Source organism: Pezoporus wallicus, unplaced genomic scaffold (genome assembly GCF_028554395.1).
Source record: "Pezoporus wallicus isolate ANWC-B61680 ecotype Strahan unplaced genomic scaffold, APGP_CSIRO_Pwel_v1 contig_8805, whole genome shotgun sequence".
Lineage (NCBI taxonomy): Eukaryota > Metazoa > Chordata > Aves > Psittaciformes > Psittacidae > Pezoporus > Pezoporus wallicus.
Window position 1 is genome coordinate 76,447 of NW_026637668.1, and position 15,987 is coordinate 92,433.

At 42.3% G+C, this 15,987-nt stretch overlaps 1 protein-coding gene across 1 annotated transcript in view; it reads left to right on the forward strand.

Moving 5' to 3' along the window:
• The window catches only part of SLC44A5 (solute carrier family 44 member 5), a 77,075-nt gene that overhangs the window by 115 nt on the left and 60,973 nt on the right, over positions 1-15,987 (forward strand).

Below are 15,987 nucleotides of genomic sequence, written 5' to 3' on the forward strand. Positions count from 1 at the left end.
GCCGCTTTGTCCGAGCTGTGGGGCGAAGAGGGCTGCGGGGCCCGGAGCCGGGAGGGAGGGCGGGCAGGAGGGGAGGCCGCCGGGCGGCAGGTGCGCGGCGGCGGCAGGGCCGTGCCGGCCGTTAGTCGTGCAGGGTTCGGCGGCGCCAGGCCAGGCCGCGGCGGCCGTTGTGCGGGGCGGGGGCCGAGCCGCGGTGCTCGCGGGGTGCACGGCTGCTCGCAGCTGGGTCCGGGGAAGGTCACCGGGGCAGGGCTTCACCTCGGCGGGCGCTCCGTGGAAGCCGGTGCGGTTGCGGCAGCGGGCACGGGGCTTGCGGAGCTCCCTGCCCTGTGTGAAGGTGTCGGAACAGAACCGATTTCCTCTTCCAGCGTGCGCGAGATTTCTGTGGCAAAACAAACCTGCGGAGTGAGCAGCCCCCCGGGAACAGGGGGGCCAGGGAAGGAGGTAACGAGGCAGCTCCTCTGAGCGCCCCGGGGACCCTGATAACCGGCCCGGTGACACACGGGCGAGACTGCCCGGCAGAGCAGCCTCTGCCTTTTGGTGCCACGGGCACGCACTGTGCTGTGTTTACAGCTCGTGGTAAGCTCTGTTTTGTAATTCATCTCTGTGGTTTGAGCCTTGCTCTGGCTGAAGGGAAATTCACAGCTTGGCTTCCTCACAAAAGGAAAAGGGGACAAGCCATCAAGAAAGTGGGGTGTTTCAAAGGTGAAATCTAAACAGGTGCGTCTGTGGTGGTTTAACTTCAGAGAGAACCTGTGCCTACCCCTGTGGAATTCAAATGGGTTTGCAGATTACTGCAGAGGCGGTAGGCCTTGGACCACAGAAACTCATGGTCTGATGGTAGAGGAGGCATGGAAGCATCCTCTTGAAGGAATGTAGGATTCAGGAAGGGAAAATGCATTTTAAATAGATTTCACTCAGTACTGTGCATGCTTCCAGATTTGCCATTTGTAAGTACGGATGCTCTGGTAAGAAAGTTGTGACAGGAAGTACTCAGTGTTGTAACATCATAATACAATTGTTTTTGGACTTCACTTTTCAAAGCATGTTACTCAGGTAAGAAAGGGTGATCCTCTATTCAACTTAAGGGAGGAGGGTGATGTGTCTGGAATGTAGCTGACTAGGATTCCTGCTGTTCTGGCTGTTTTGTAGCATCACTGTCTTTACTTCCCGTTATCTCATTAGCATGTGTGGATTTTGTTTGTGGTAGCATGTGTTGTGTTACTACATCTCAAGCACTTGCCCTGGTCTTGTACGAGAAAGCAAAGCTTGAATTCAGCTTTTTTTTTTCCCTATTGGATCACATAATGGTAAAGACTTACAGAAGGGAAGTGCAGCATTTCCAAATTCAGCAAACATAATAAGGTTTTCCTTTCCTTACTCACTTGCTGTTATTCTCTTGACTTTGTAACTGGTTATTTATTAGTGCACAGGTGTATTTTTCTGAGGTGTACTAAACTTTTCTTCTTGGAATCTGAAGGATTCCTCAGAGGTTCAACATTTATAAATTACAGAGGCAAATTCTTCCCCAAAGTTTTGGTCTTTTAACTTGTCGCATCATTCTGATTTTTCAGAAGAGATGAGTCAAGCCCACAGCTGACAAAAGGCTCTGTGGACAGGTTTGTAACTACCTCATATTTTGCTGTGAGTACCAAGTATCCCGTTGGATGACTGCTCCTTATAAGTTGGACTGTGCTGGCAGCCTGTCATGGTAGACTGGGTGGCTGACTGCTCAAGTGATCTGGCTCTGAGAAAGGTTTTGGTAAGCCCGTAGAATTTGGAGGTAAACCCTCTCAGTTTTAGTTCCTCTGTCCACATACATGTGTGAGAAGGATCATAAATTCATCTTTGAAAACAAGCTTTTGGGTGTTTCCTGAAGTTTGGTCTTCGTCAGGATGGCTGTAGGCTGCATCCAGGGCTTGCATCAGGTTTTTCCTTAACATTTGTAAAATAGAAAGGTTTTGTCAAGAGCAATGACATGTACTTTATTGAGGCCTCTCTCTTTGGCAGGGGATTTCCAAATGAGAAAAACCAAAGCTCTTTCCCAATCGGAAGGTTGCCACTGAAGCTAAGGAGGCGAAGGAATTATTTCTTTTTCTCATTATAGCTGATTATGTGAGAGTTTTTTTTTTTAACCAAAGTAGTGTTTTCATTCATGTAGCTGCAATACTGAGGGCTGTCATGTGACTGTTGAAATAAATGGTAAATTTCTTTTTGACTTCATTGCAGAATCAGGCTCTTAGCAGTGATTGTACCATAAGCAATTTTCTATAGCAGTGAACCACAGTCCAGTTGTTAGATTACAAATCACCGAAGTCCCAGTGGGTGACGATGTTGTCTTTAAAGAAAGCTTTTATCACTATTTTAAGAAACAGTATTGCGTATATACAATTGCCAAATTTTATTACTTTCAACTCAAATTTAGCTAGCTTACTTTTTTTTTTTTTAATAGCTGCATATTTAGATCCCCTGTAGGAAGAACTACTTTCCTGTTGTTTCTTCTGCCAGTAGTGGTTGCAACCAAAACTTGAATCTATAACTGGGATTCTTAATCACTTCTGTGAAGTGATCATGTCATTTATTTATTTTACTAAAATGAATTCTCTTTTTTTATTTTCTCAAGATGGGGAGGTTCTTCTGTTTTCCTTGGAAGAGCTTTTGATGAACTGTGAAACTTCCCATCAAGACGTGTTACTTCTTTTAACTTGGCCTGCATTTCCCAGTCTTAATTTCATCCAGTTACACATATGTACCATGCAGGAAGGTCATCCTCCATCTAAAGAGAATGGGCTGTTCAGCCATAGCCGTGCTGTATGACGTGGAGGCTATTGGCTGTGACACTGCTGCAGGTAAAGCCTCCTTGGCTCCTGCTGGTAAATCCTTGTGTATCATATTAGGTAATTCATGAGGTTCAAATTTCATACCAGTGGGGTACATTTATAAGAGATGACTTGGATTTATAAAGCTAGGCATATTCCAAGTTTTTGCAAGAGGTTTTCAACAGGTGATTGATGAGATGCAAACAACAGCTCAGTTAAATTTACACACGTCTGCTTTGGTACAACAGTAAGTGCTTACTTTATTAATACAAGTAGCTGAATTGGATTCAGTGTATCTTCTTAAAATATGAACAGGACTGCATACCAGAAACAGGTCAGTAAGTGAATAGCCAATAAACCCAGTAGGATTTGATCAATACAAATTGCATATGTAGTGGTCTGGTAGGTCTTTGTATGTCTTGAGCCAAATTAATTACTACAGTTTTTAGTCCAATTAAGATTTTAGAGTATGTGAAAGCATCCAGGCTTTGATTTGTCATCCTTTAGAGGTATGAGTATTGTACTTCTTTTAGCTTACCCACTTAAGCTGAACCATTCTTGGGAGTGAGGTATTGCTCAGCCATGAGCAAGGATGATGCAGTAAGAACATCTTTACTTAAGAAGATTAACTGTTATGCATAGTGATTATTTATTGCTGAGTGGTGTGACTGTCAATGACCATTACCCAAAAAGAAATAGTTCAGTAAGCTAGGCTTCTTTGTGTCTACATACGTTTTGTTACGTCTTTTTAACAAGCAGGATGTTAATGCATAATTGAGGGGAAATTCTCTCTGCTACCATACAATTTAGTGCTGAAATGAAGTCTAACCTTCACAGAGTCCTGTGTCAGATGGATTGGATCAGTTTCTATGTGATACAAATTTTCTTTGGGATACAAAGGAAAGTGTGATTGTGTAATGGAATTGTCAAGCAGGTGATGATAAAGCTCAACCACCCTCCTTTTAGTAGAACTCCCTGTGTTACCAAAACAAGGCTTTACATACATGTACCATAACTTGGTAGTTTTGTCAGAGTTGGTGAATCCTTCTGCTTAGGAATACATTGAAATTTCTCTGCATCAGGGTGCCAAGAGCACAAATAAGTCGTCATTGCCCTGACCAGTATCCCTTTGGGTTTCCACCCCTGTCCTCTGACCAAGGGTTCCATTTCAGCTCAGGCTGGTGCCTTTCAGTCCCGTGTGTGTGTGTGCCTAGAGGTGTCTGTCCCTTGTCCCGTTTCCGAGGTGCTACATGGAATCCCTGGGTGGACCTGGCCTGCCGTCCTTTTACCACAAAGCAGTTGTTTTCACAACTCAACTTGATAAAAAGAAATTAAAGAAACCTCTTTATATCAAATGCAGAGACACTAATGGTTGTGTGAAAGTGAGACTTGGCACTTTTCTCATACCTCTTTGACATGTTTATGTTCTGGTGTGCTGGCAGTTACATATCCTGAGGTGTTCCATCTCTTTCCAAGCTTCTCTCACTTTCAGAATCAGGTACAGTCTTACATGTAAAATAAAGCCAAAATGAAATGTAGTTCTGCCTGGTTTTCTCTCATGTGCACACTTGTTTACATATCTGTGGAAGCCCAGTGGAAATCTCAAAGACAGGAGAGGAGGCAGATAAACAGGCAGTACCTTGAACTTGTCCGGCTGCAGCTGCACAAGCAGCTGAGATATCTGGTAGTCCTGGGAAATGAAAAAAATGCTCCAGCTTTTTAGTAGTTTCTTCCCTCAAGTCCAAGCCAGCTTCCTGCCTTGGGTACCCAAGCAATCCAGGTTTTTTGTGCCGGGGACTTCCAATCCCTTCCCCACTCCCATTCCCCCAGGTCATAGTTTAGCTGTGCTCCCACCCTTTCATGGCAAAACAACAAGTCTTGGGCTTTAGAGAGTGCCTTAGGTTGCTGGGGTTGGAGTTTTGTTTGTTTTTTAGTACCTATGTCATTGACGCTGTTTTGCTGCTTTTAAAACAGTATTGTGAGAGATGAAAGCAACAAGGTCCTCCACATTTTTGCATGTGGTCTTTATGCCACAAAACGTATCTCTGCTATAGTAGCAAATTTCAGGCATAGTTAATCAGAACTTGCTTGGAAGGCAGAGCTTTGAAGCATATTCCAGGACTTGCTTGGCTCCTTTGCTGTGATTTGGGTAGAATGTCATCTCAACTCTGGTCTAGCAAATTTGTCAGAGTTTGTCAATGTACACCAGTGAAGCTGGGATAGTTTTTATAATTATTTGGTTCTTCGGAGTGAAGGGACAAGAAATCGGGAAAAGTTGGTGTCTTATATTGCAGTTGGGCTGTAATAGGAGAATTTAGCATCTGTGCTGAGCTGAAAATCTTGTTCGTGGGCAAATGGGAAATACACCTTATATATACAACCAAGAATTTTATTATTAGAATAATTAAGATTTTAACAGTCTAACCCAGTGATCTTTATTAGTTCAAATCTAGTTATTACAGAAGAAGAAAGAGTACGTCTCTACAGAAAAATTCTCAAAACCAGTTCCAGTTAAATGGAGATAGAATTGTTACATTGGTGATTCTTAGTTTCTATCCCCTTTCTCTCTTGTCTAGTGACAGAAGGTTTGTTCTTTCACGTGATGCAGTAACACCCGCCCAGCACCAGCCTGAAGCCCCTAGCCTTAGGACTGGAGCAGTGCTGGAAGGTTCATCCTTCTATCCTTCCATCACTGCTCCATGTCCTAAGGTTGATGGCTTCAGTCTGGTGCTGGCTGGGTGTTACTGTGAGTTGCCAGCGTCTGGAGGCCCTTGCCAGGAGGAATATGATGTTGGTATTGATGTTTTCTTCCTTGCTCTAGGATCCACATCAGGACCTTTTTATGTTTGCTGACACACTTGTATACCTTGCTCTTCACTGGCCTACAGCTTCAAATTACATCCAAACTTACTATATATCTGATGTTTTACTTAGGTTAAATACTTGCTCTTTGTTCTCTTTTGTTAACCTTGAAAAGCAGTATTTTCCAGCTCCAGCACTGTATTTCTGAACTGTTCATTGTGAGCTGTTTGTAGTCATAGGGACTCCAGAGCTATGCCTGTGCCCCATCTTTTGTCATTCGATGCCTGTATGCTTTATCTTATGTCTACGCTTCTCAAGGTCCTGTATTTTTCTACACTGCATCCTTATGTAAGAGACATAACTATCTAGTTCTGCACAGACTAATTACATATTTCTGTTACCTGTAAAACCATGGTCACACCACAGCGTGATAAGCAAAAATGAAACAAATTAGTCATAATCATCTGGTCAGAAGGGGCATTGCTGTTGTAGTTAAACAACAGCAGACCTGGAGGTGATTCAGTAAATTCAGTAACCGATTTTCACTTGGATGTGAAAAAAGTGGTTTGCTGTGCATTCACTCCTGAAGTGCAGAAGCGCGTAAACGTTCACAGTTGCTTAACTGTGCTTACTATTTGTCTTGTCTGTTACTAGTACCTGCCTCGGAGGCAGTCAGATTTAACAAATCTGCTAGTGTGAGTACATCATTTTTATCACCCATCTGGGTGTTGGGTCAAGGAAACAGTGTCTAGCTAATTACTCTTAGCCTAATGCCATAGTACAGAAACCCCTAGCAGGATAACATCAAGTAAGCTGATTTAGAACTCTTAAAGCACGTAAACATAAGAGCTTTCCTGTGAGGTTATGTTTGAAATACAACTCTGCTTTGTTTAATACAATGAAGATAAACACATCCCCAAATTTGTTAACCACCTTGTTTTGTTACAGTGAAGGCTAAGCAAAACATAATGGTTGTGCATTGTACAACATATATGCAAGCCTGGGCATTTATGTTTTTGCATGTAGTCTCTTCCTGCTGAACTTGTACTGATTCCTTTGGAAATTTGAAGAAGCTATTTCATTTGAGAAAGCAGTGCAGAAGTACCCAAGAGAATTCTGGAAGAAGACAAACAGAATAACCTTTCACAGTTCCTTCTACCTTTATTTTCTGTGGTCACCTATCTGGGAGGTGGCTGAGTCTCAGCAAGTTTGAGAGCCAGAAGACCCAATAAAAAGCAATGTTTGGGATGCCTCTATCCCTGTTACCTTTTGCAGTGTTTGTAGCAGCCTCTGGTCAAGTGTCCACTGAACACAGTGGACAGCATTTGGCCCAGGGTCAGTTGTCGTTTAAAAATTCGTTCCTTGTTTCCTCTTGGATAAAGAAAGTAGTAGGCAAGATGGGTTTATAATACTCATTGGACTGTGCTGACTTAAGTGAACTAATGGGATCTCCATCAGGTGGTGTGATACAGAAGGCATAAACTCCATGAAGGTGATGGGAAAGCAGTGGCAAGCCTAATAAGTAATTACTGGGAAAAAATAGGTTTATTGTAAACTCATGTTTTACTTTTGCTAGGATGATGGGGAATAAACGTATGGCAGCCACTAGAGTTGGATGGATATCTTGGACATCCAAATTTTCTTACACAGCCCATCCATCCCCACAGTACCTGACTGTAATTTTAGACTACAGACCTCTGCAACTTCAGCTTGGTCCTAATGTTTTCATTTTTTCTTCCCCCCCCCCCCCCCCCCCGTTGTTCAGTCAGAATTCATTGTTGCCAAGCTTTTGTGATCCTGGAATTCCAGTCTCTGGAATTCACCTCTGTCTAGGTATAGGTACAAATGCCTTTATATGTGTCATTCTCAATAATAACTGAGCTGTAATCCATGTGAAACATCAGGTGTTTGGGTTTTTTCAAATAGTGTTACTCTGCAGGCGCACTTCACAGTGGCTGGGCTGCTATGAGCACCCATAAATAAAAGCAGCCAGGAGGGAAATCTCTCCAGCTTGTGGGATAATCCTGTATAGCCTCCCGCTGATGTAGAAATTCAGTGCTGTCCATGTGCTCATACAAATGATGGGGAATTTTTACAGGCAGGGATGGGATGCCTTTGACCGTTCCTCCTAAGGAAGGAAAGGGCACACAGCAATGTTTGCACATTTCCAGCCTCTATCCACAGAAGTGAAATCGTCCTTTCCCTCCTAGGTTGTGCTGAAGAGACTTGCAATAACAGACTGTCCTCCTTAAGTGCTGGCCTCAATCAAAGCTCCTTCATTGTACTACAACCTGAAACCCTGCCTTTGATTGGCCTCTGACAGCTGCCTAGACAAGGAAGTTTGGCCCAAAGCGGACCTCTCCCTAAAGAGAACCAGTGACTGAGGTTCTCACAAGATGTCTGGTGGGTTCCTTGTCCATCAGGAAGTCCCATGTTTGTACCCATTTCTTAATCCAGGAGATAATCAGTTAAAATATATGGTGTAGCTTTTGATGTTGTGAGGAGGCGAACCTGCTTCTGCCTTATGAGCGTGTGTAACCATAAAGAGATGGTCTAACACACAGGTGGGCCAGGATTCTGCTTAATATCTCTTCTGCACAGCTGATGATATGTAGAAAAAAGTAAGTTTCTTTTTCAGGTCAACAGATTCCCACTGGCCAATTGCATGCAGAGCATCTAGACTCATACAGACTGATGTGCCATGAAAACTGGTAGCTGAATTAGTGTCCTTCATAATCAGTGTACTTTGAAATAAATGAATATGCTGAATAATAGCCCTGGTACTTATTTAAGATTTGTTGTACTGGATGGTACAGTAAAACTAATTGTTGTCTTCATCACTTCTATTTTTCTACAGGAGTTTGAATGTCTTGGATGTGATCAGGTTGCTAAAAACCAGCTGACTAACAGTTTAGCAAAATACAGTACTTATTTTTAGACTTTTTTCCCCCAGCAGAATGATGAATAGTTCCTATGCTGTTGCTTTGCTCTGACAAAAGGCAATGAGCTGTATCTGTGAATACCCCTTTTTGTTGGTTTCAGTACAATGCAAGAGCTGTGCTAACATCTAGACAACTGCTGTAAACAGGAAAATGATAATAAGTACTGGGTGCCTGTGACCAGTGTTCTTGAACTCTTGTAACATTTACCCCCATAAGTAATTTAAAGGTTTGGGTGGGATTTGTGAGATAATAAAATGCTTATATACATACAGAATCATAGAATCGTAGAATAGTTAGGGTTGGAAAGGACCTTAGGATCATCTAGCTCTGCCCCCCCCCCCCCCCCCCCCGCAATTTAGGAAAATAGGTATATAATACAAATATACATATTTTTTTTGGCAGCTGTCCGGGTCCCTACAACCCCCAGACAAAACAGCAATAACAGAATTGTTATAGCTATTAATACCTAATTTCATTTGGAAAGCACAGGTGTGCATACACTCTATTTCTATTTGTGTGGGTCATGGTGAGTAGAATTCCTAATTCGTGCTGGTGGGCTCTTCACAAATGACTGAGAGTTGTGGCAAGAGGAATGAAACGCTTGTCAGCATCTTGCCACAGGCTGGAGATGAGCCACCACTTTGGGACCAGTCCCCCAGTCTGAGGGAGAACGTCCATCTTCACAGCTGTTTTGAAGCTTATTTTGTAATTGTAGAGAAAAAGGTAAAATGAGCTTACCTACTGGAAACTGCTGACTTTTTCTTCTGATCCCTCCATAGTGAAAGGTTTCCCATTCAATTCAGGGGATCAAAAAATCTGTAGGTAGTGAATGAGTTAGTTTGGGGTACTGAAAAACAAAATGGGAAACAATGGAAGTTTCTTAAAACCAACCCAACCCCAAAACAAGTTAATCTGTAGCTGAGCATAGTAAACAACTAAACAAACAAACCCACTAGAATTCTGGGCCATAAGCTGTCAATGAAGTTGTATATTACAACTGGAAAAGTGGCTTTGCAATCAGAAGGAAATAAACCCCTCAGCTGCTAAAAGCTCCCTGTCATGTGTACTGTAACCACTGCCAGAAAAGATACATGAGAAAACCTATGACTGTTGTGTATTTATGCTCTATCTCACACAAAGGTGTAAGGAAAATACAGTAAGAAAGGGCAACACAGTAAAGGAGCAGTTTCGTTTCTTCCTGGAGGATGACTTCCATTTGTTGACACTAGCAACTGCTTGTAACAAAACTGTGTTTGCAGGTCAAGATGGGAGCTTTTATCCATGCAGATACCAAAGAGGAGTTAATACATTTCCTCTGACACTGTCAGAACATGCTGTCACTTGGTGTAATGTCCAAGTATAAACACGAGTGTTAGGAAACCTCTGCAGATTCCCTGAGCAATCTTAAGGTGATGCTGGAATTGAGCTAGGATAGGGGCTTACAGAAACGCTGGAGCTAGTTCATAGCCCTTCCTGCTTTACTCGCCTATCTCACCGAGCGTGTAAGTGCATGGATTGGGAGGAAATCACCCTTGTCCTTATAGATGACTTTAACTTCCCAGTTCTCAGCTGAGAGATCATACAGTGGGCACAAACAGGCTCATGTAATTCCTGGAGCATACTGGAGGGATCTTCTTGGTGCAGGTACTAAGGGAGCCGACTAGGAAAAGTGCCTTCCTAGGTCTGTTGTTTGTAAAGAGAGAGCGGCTCATGGCCCACGTGGTGGTTGGTGGTTGGCTTGGTCTCAGTGACCATGAAGTAGTTGTTTCAAATTCTTGGTGACAGGAGAAAAACTGCCAGCAAAACTTCTGCCCTGAGCATGGGAAGAGCAGATCTGGGGCTGCTGCAGGAGCTGGTTGGTCAGGTCCCCTGGGAGTCTGCTTCTGAAGGTACTGGCTGCTGGTTGGTTTTTAAAGCCATCTCTTAAGAGTGCAGGAGCAGACAACTGAAGCGTGGGACGGCAAGCAAAGAGGTAGAGGGCTGGCTTGGCTGAGCAGGGATTTTCTTCCAGAACTTAGGTGGAAAAGTATACAGACATTGGAAGCAAGGACAGGTGACATGGGAGGACTACAGGGACACTGTGCAGCACTCTAGGGAGAAAATTAGCGCAGCCAAAGCTTGATTAGGGTCTCTCTATGTTCCACCTGTCTGTCTTTTTGTTACAAAATAGTAATTTTGCTAGGAAGCGCTGCTTTAGTTGATCACTTGCACCTTCATTGTTTTCTTCTGTTTTAGAGGAATTTTATGAAATTTCCTCCCCACCTTCACTGTTCTGGTTTCAGCGCTACAGATCTGACCCACAGCAAAATGAAAGTGAGTGAGAGGATCTTTTCTTCTGTGATACATTTGCATTTCATGTCACCATCAGAAATTTTAATTTTTTTAAAGGTAATTGCAGGTGACCAATCTATAATCATATTTAGAATATAAGTTTTCAATCAGGATGAATTTGTACTTGACTTCCAGCTGTGAATTCTCTCTAATGCATGATTTTTCCCTATAGGGAAAACTGCCATTTTCTTTTCATAGAATCACAGAATGGTTTGGGTTGGAAAGGACCTTAAGACCATCCAGTTCCAGCACCCTGAAATGGGCAGGGACGCCACACACTAAACCAGGTCATCGAAGACTCCGTCCAGCTTGGCCTTGAACACTGCCAGGGATGGAGCATCCACAAGCTCTCTGGGCAACTTGTTCCAGTGCCTCACCCCCATCACTTCTTCCATGTATCTAAAGATACCTAAAGAATTTCCTCCTTATATCCAATCTAAACTTCCCTGTTTAAGTTTTAACCTGTCACCCCTTGTCCTATCACTACAGTCCCTAATGAAGAGTCCCTCTCCAGCATCCTTGTAGCCCCCTTCAGACACTGGAAGCTGCTCTGAGGTCTCCATGCAGCTTCTCCAGGCTGAACAGCCCCAACTTTCTCGGCCTGTCTACATACGGGAGGTGCTGCAGCCCCTGATCATCCTTGTAGCCTACCCTGGACTTCTTCTGCAAAGCCTCAGTAGTGATAAACATTGATCAGCAAGTTGTTGGAGGTGATTTTGTTCATTTGTTTTGTGGCTTTCTAGAACTAGGTGGAAAGCACATCACAGCAGATTGTCTGTACAGCTGAAAGGCAGTTGCAAGTCTTTTCCAAGTCTTCAGGTGCATTAAAATGCTAAATCTGTAATAACTACTTTGGCTGTGAGAAAATCTTCCCCTGAAAGCCCTGAATATGAGGAATGTTGTCATGGACTTTCACGTTAGAAAAAGCTCAGGAAATATTTAACGGGTAAAGGAAGCCTCTAATTTTCATCAGTTAGGTTTTAATGACTTGTGTGTTGTTCAAGACAGGAAAACTGCAGAACGTGTGAAAAGAAGCTCACAACTTCAGGACCATTTTTTCCAACCACTTTTCTTTAGTGAGTATCCACTCAAAGCAATTGCAAATGCAACTGTACAGACACAGCTCTGACAAAGTATTACAGTACCCCAGAAATAATAGGTCTTAATACCTAATGATCAGAACTCTGTTTGGCTTGATGTACTTAATTCTGGCAATGCCCTTTGCAGGACAACTGAAACATTTCTAACACTGGCAATATGAGTAGGATGGAATGTGAATCATGGGATAGATTTTCACTTGAATTCTCTAGTGAGTGGGAAGTATTTGAAAGGGAGGGGAAGTCCAGGGATGGAGGTCAAGAGAATGCCATCTCTTCTCTTATTTTTCTTTAAGTCTGAATGGTGGCATTTATTCATCTGATGATTTTTATGTGTATTGTGAAAACACACAATTGCTTCAGTGTTCCAGCACAAGCTGGATGACAACTAAAGTAGGCCTTAGCGGGGTACATATCAAAATCATAGTGAAGGAAATGGGGACCATGTCTTGACATGAAAGAATTGGCAACATATAGCTAAAAACATGTTGCAAGAGTATAAAGGTCACTGGGAAGCTGACTTCACTTTTGTTTTTCCAGATCTGAGTGCAGCAGTCCACAACCATAAGAGGTTTTTTCCCTCTTTTTTTTTAGTCTCCAGTGAAGCAGGGACACTGGGGATAGTGATTGGTATGTCTGAAAAAGCCTGGGATTAGGAAAACTTTGGCCTCCATCCTTAGAATAGAATAGTAACTTGTAACAGCCTTCTGGCATGTGATCTTAGAAGGTCTGTCTTCTGTGTCCCGGTATTCCCAGCTTGTCATGTTTAATCTATATTAATTTTCTGAGTTATTATAGAAGCTTTGATTAGGTTTAGTGATTGAGATCTCATGTACAAGGTGCTCCAAGAGGGAAACTCTTGTTACCCTTCGTTTTATCTGTTAATAACAGGAAAATACATGGTTGTGGTTCAGGTAATTTTTTTTCCTTCAAGCAAGTTCATTATTGCATTTCCTAAAGCATTCAGGATATAGATGTATTATCATTTTAGACAGCATTTTGCAGTACGTGCTCATTATCTATATGGTTCTGTGAAGAAATCATATGGGGCTTACTGTGTGCTTTTGTAAGAATTCAGGAATCATTTCATTAATGTATTATTCAGAAGTCAAAACCAAGTAGTAACATATTATAACTATCAAATTCTCACTTATACACAGTTTACTAGGGTTACAATTTGACTTACTTAGATTCAGTTGATGGGAATGTGTTGTTCAGTTAGAAAATGCTTAGGTGCATTAGGAGAAACTATTGCTGATGGTTAAAATGAAGTCGTATTAGGGCTTGCAAAGAATTGTATCTTGAAACACGCTTGGATTTGATCTTCCTTCCTTCCAGTTCACACCATTCTTAATTAAAATACTGCTCTGCTATAGATTCGGAATTCTGACATAATGCCCTTACGTTGCCTACTAAATGTAACTTGTGGTAGACTTGTGTTTAGCAAAGGACATATGGAGAAGCCTGCTGCTGTTCTCAGACACCTGATGGGTTTGTAAACTGTTCTCCACCCTTTCACCCCTGTATCCTTGTATCCCCTGCCCGCCTGATGCGGTGTTTCCAGTTCCACTTGCTTTGAAGTTCTCCCAGCTTTCTGCTTTTGGCTTTTTTTTTTCCCCCTCCAGAGCAATTTTTGTTCCTGTGGCTCGAGCTCCAGGAAGTCCAGTTTAGATGGAGACCTGGGACCTGGTGGTGTATCTTTTAGTTAGCTGTTCTGCAAAGTTGGAAAGAGCAGTGTTGTTTTTCCCAGGGGAGGAAAAAGGGGAATTGCAGACAGTCAGGGCACGTAATGATACATCACAGTAACACCCTGATGGCTTCCTTGTGTAAGGCAGTGGCTTCAGTGTCATAGTGACTGTGCAGGAAACTTGCTCAAGCACTGGAACCTTCCCGCAGTTAAAGTAATTGTAGTTTCCTCAGATTAAATTGTATTTCCTACTTCCAAGATCAGTACCTGCTTTATAGCCTATTTAGCAAAGAACTATACTGTCCCTTCCTGTAAAGTCTCGTCCTGGTCTTGATGTCAGTTCAGCAGAATTTTTCTAGTTTTTTGATAATGTTCACTACAATTTAATGTTTATTCACTGTGAGAGTAATGATTGTGTGAGATTCAAATGAAAAATTGAAATTTATATAAATTTGCCTTCTCCTGCGAAATGATTCAGACAAATTGCATTTCTAGACAAACACTAAAAATTATTATCATTCAGAGTTTTTCCTTCTCTATGAATATAAGGCAGAGCAATGGGTAAATTATAGGCGAGACAGAAATATATCGGCTGGAGCGTCAGTGGAACTAACTGATAGTCACTTCCCTGCATCTTCAGGACTACTTCCGAAGGGTAGTATGCCGAAGTGTGATTCCCCTTTCTTGGAAGGAGCACAGGTCCTCTGGACAAGCTGGTTTTATCCTGTTCTCTGCATTTTTTTTCTATACTGCATCTCAGAAAATAGGTATTTCTGATAAATTTTGCTACCACTGCAGAAATGTTTTGTTTCATCTGGTCCCTACAAGTGTGAGGAAGAGATTTCTGGCAAAATATGTCAGGATTATGTTTCAGTGATCCACATGCTTTAATAAGGCCCTCTAATGTGAAAAGGATGTCAAAGGAGAGCTCAAAAGAAACATTGAAGTGAACTGGTGAATGTGTCCTCAAAGGCTGGTTATGCAGACCTCGATTGAGCATTGGGTAAGCATAACCTCAGTCTCCCCTCAGTCTCCTTTCAGAACTGCCTGTCCTGTTTCCAGGAATGGGGAAGCCACCTTGATAATGGGCAGTTTCACCAGGAGTCCTGCACTGTTAATGTATTGTGAGCAGCTGAGGACTGTGTGGAAGGAAAAGAGAAAAATCAAATGATATGGAGCAGAGAAAGAACATTAAAAAGTAAAAAGAAATCATTCAAAGATAACGTATGGTTGCCAAAGGCAATAGCAATAATCAAGATCTTAAAGTTCAATATGATGAATCAAACAGTAAAAAAGAAAAAGAAAGTAATAATACGGCCTAAGAAATAACCAAAGGTATGGAAGGGTTTGAGAGACTTCAGGTAAAGAATAAAAAAAGAAGAGAAGAAAAGAAAATCTGAGGGGGGGGAAAAACAAAGGAAAAGAGAAATTAAGTAATCACAGGCCGGCTGAGGTTGGAAGAGGCCTCTCCACATCACCTGGTTCAGCCCCCTGCTCAGGCAGGGCCACCCAGAGCTAGTAGCCCAGAGCCGTGTCTGGCTGAGCAGCCTCAGCTCCCCTGGTCTCTCCTCATAGCAGAGATGCTCTGGGTCCTGCAGCACCTGGGTGGCCCCTCGCTGGACTCTCTGCAGTGTGGAGATTTGGGAATTTGATAGCCAGTGCACATTTAAGACACCATGTGGCAAATAAGGTTTAGGTGCCAAGCCCTGAATTTCAAATCACAATTAACTCTATGCTGAAAGGTAAGTATATACTTAAAACTAAGCCCACTTTTAAATGCTTTCCTGAATGAGGCCATACATAAGAGGAGTGAAGAAATATTACAGTGAATGGAATGTGAATATCATAATGTATCTACTAAGAGACCCAGTTTCACTTACACAAAGAGGAGGTTGGATCAAGTCTGAAAAGTAACATTAATGCTAACATTTATTAATGTTTGAGATCTTGTTGTTTTAGTATTAACTGTATATATTTGCAGGGTCTGTTGCAGCCTATGGCTTACTTGATCTGTGCCCTCGATGCATGTATACCCTTATATTAACAAAAAAAAAGTTGGGCTTTTTGATTATTAATTCTTATTTTGTGAAGTGTCACTTCCAGATGCAACCAGATGGATTTACTGGAATAGGCCATTTCTTATAAGCTAAGGCATCTGACTGAAGCAACAAGTGACTGACGAAGTGACTTCTGTTTAACAGGAGTTTTAACTTGATAAATTCAGTGACTGGCCTACTAGGAGACTTCATAACGTAGAGCTCACTGGCAGTATAAACTCACAGGGAATTTTGCTAAAGCATAGGTTTAAT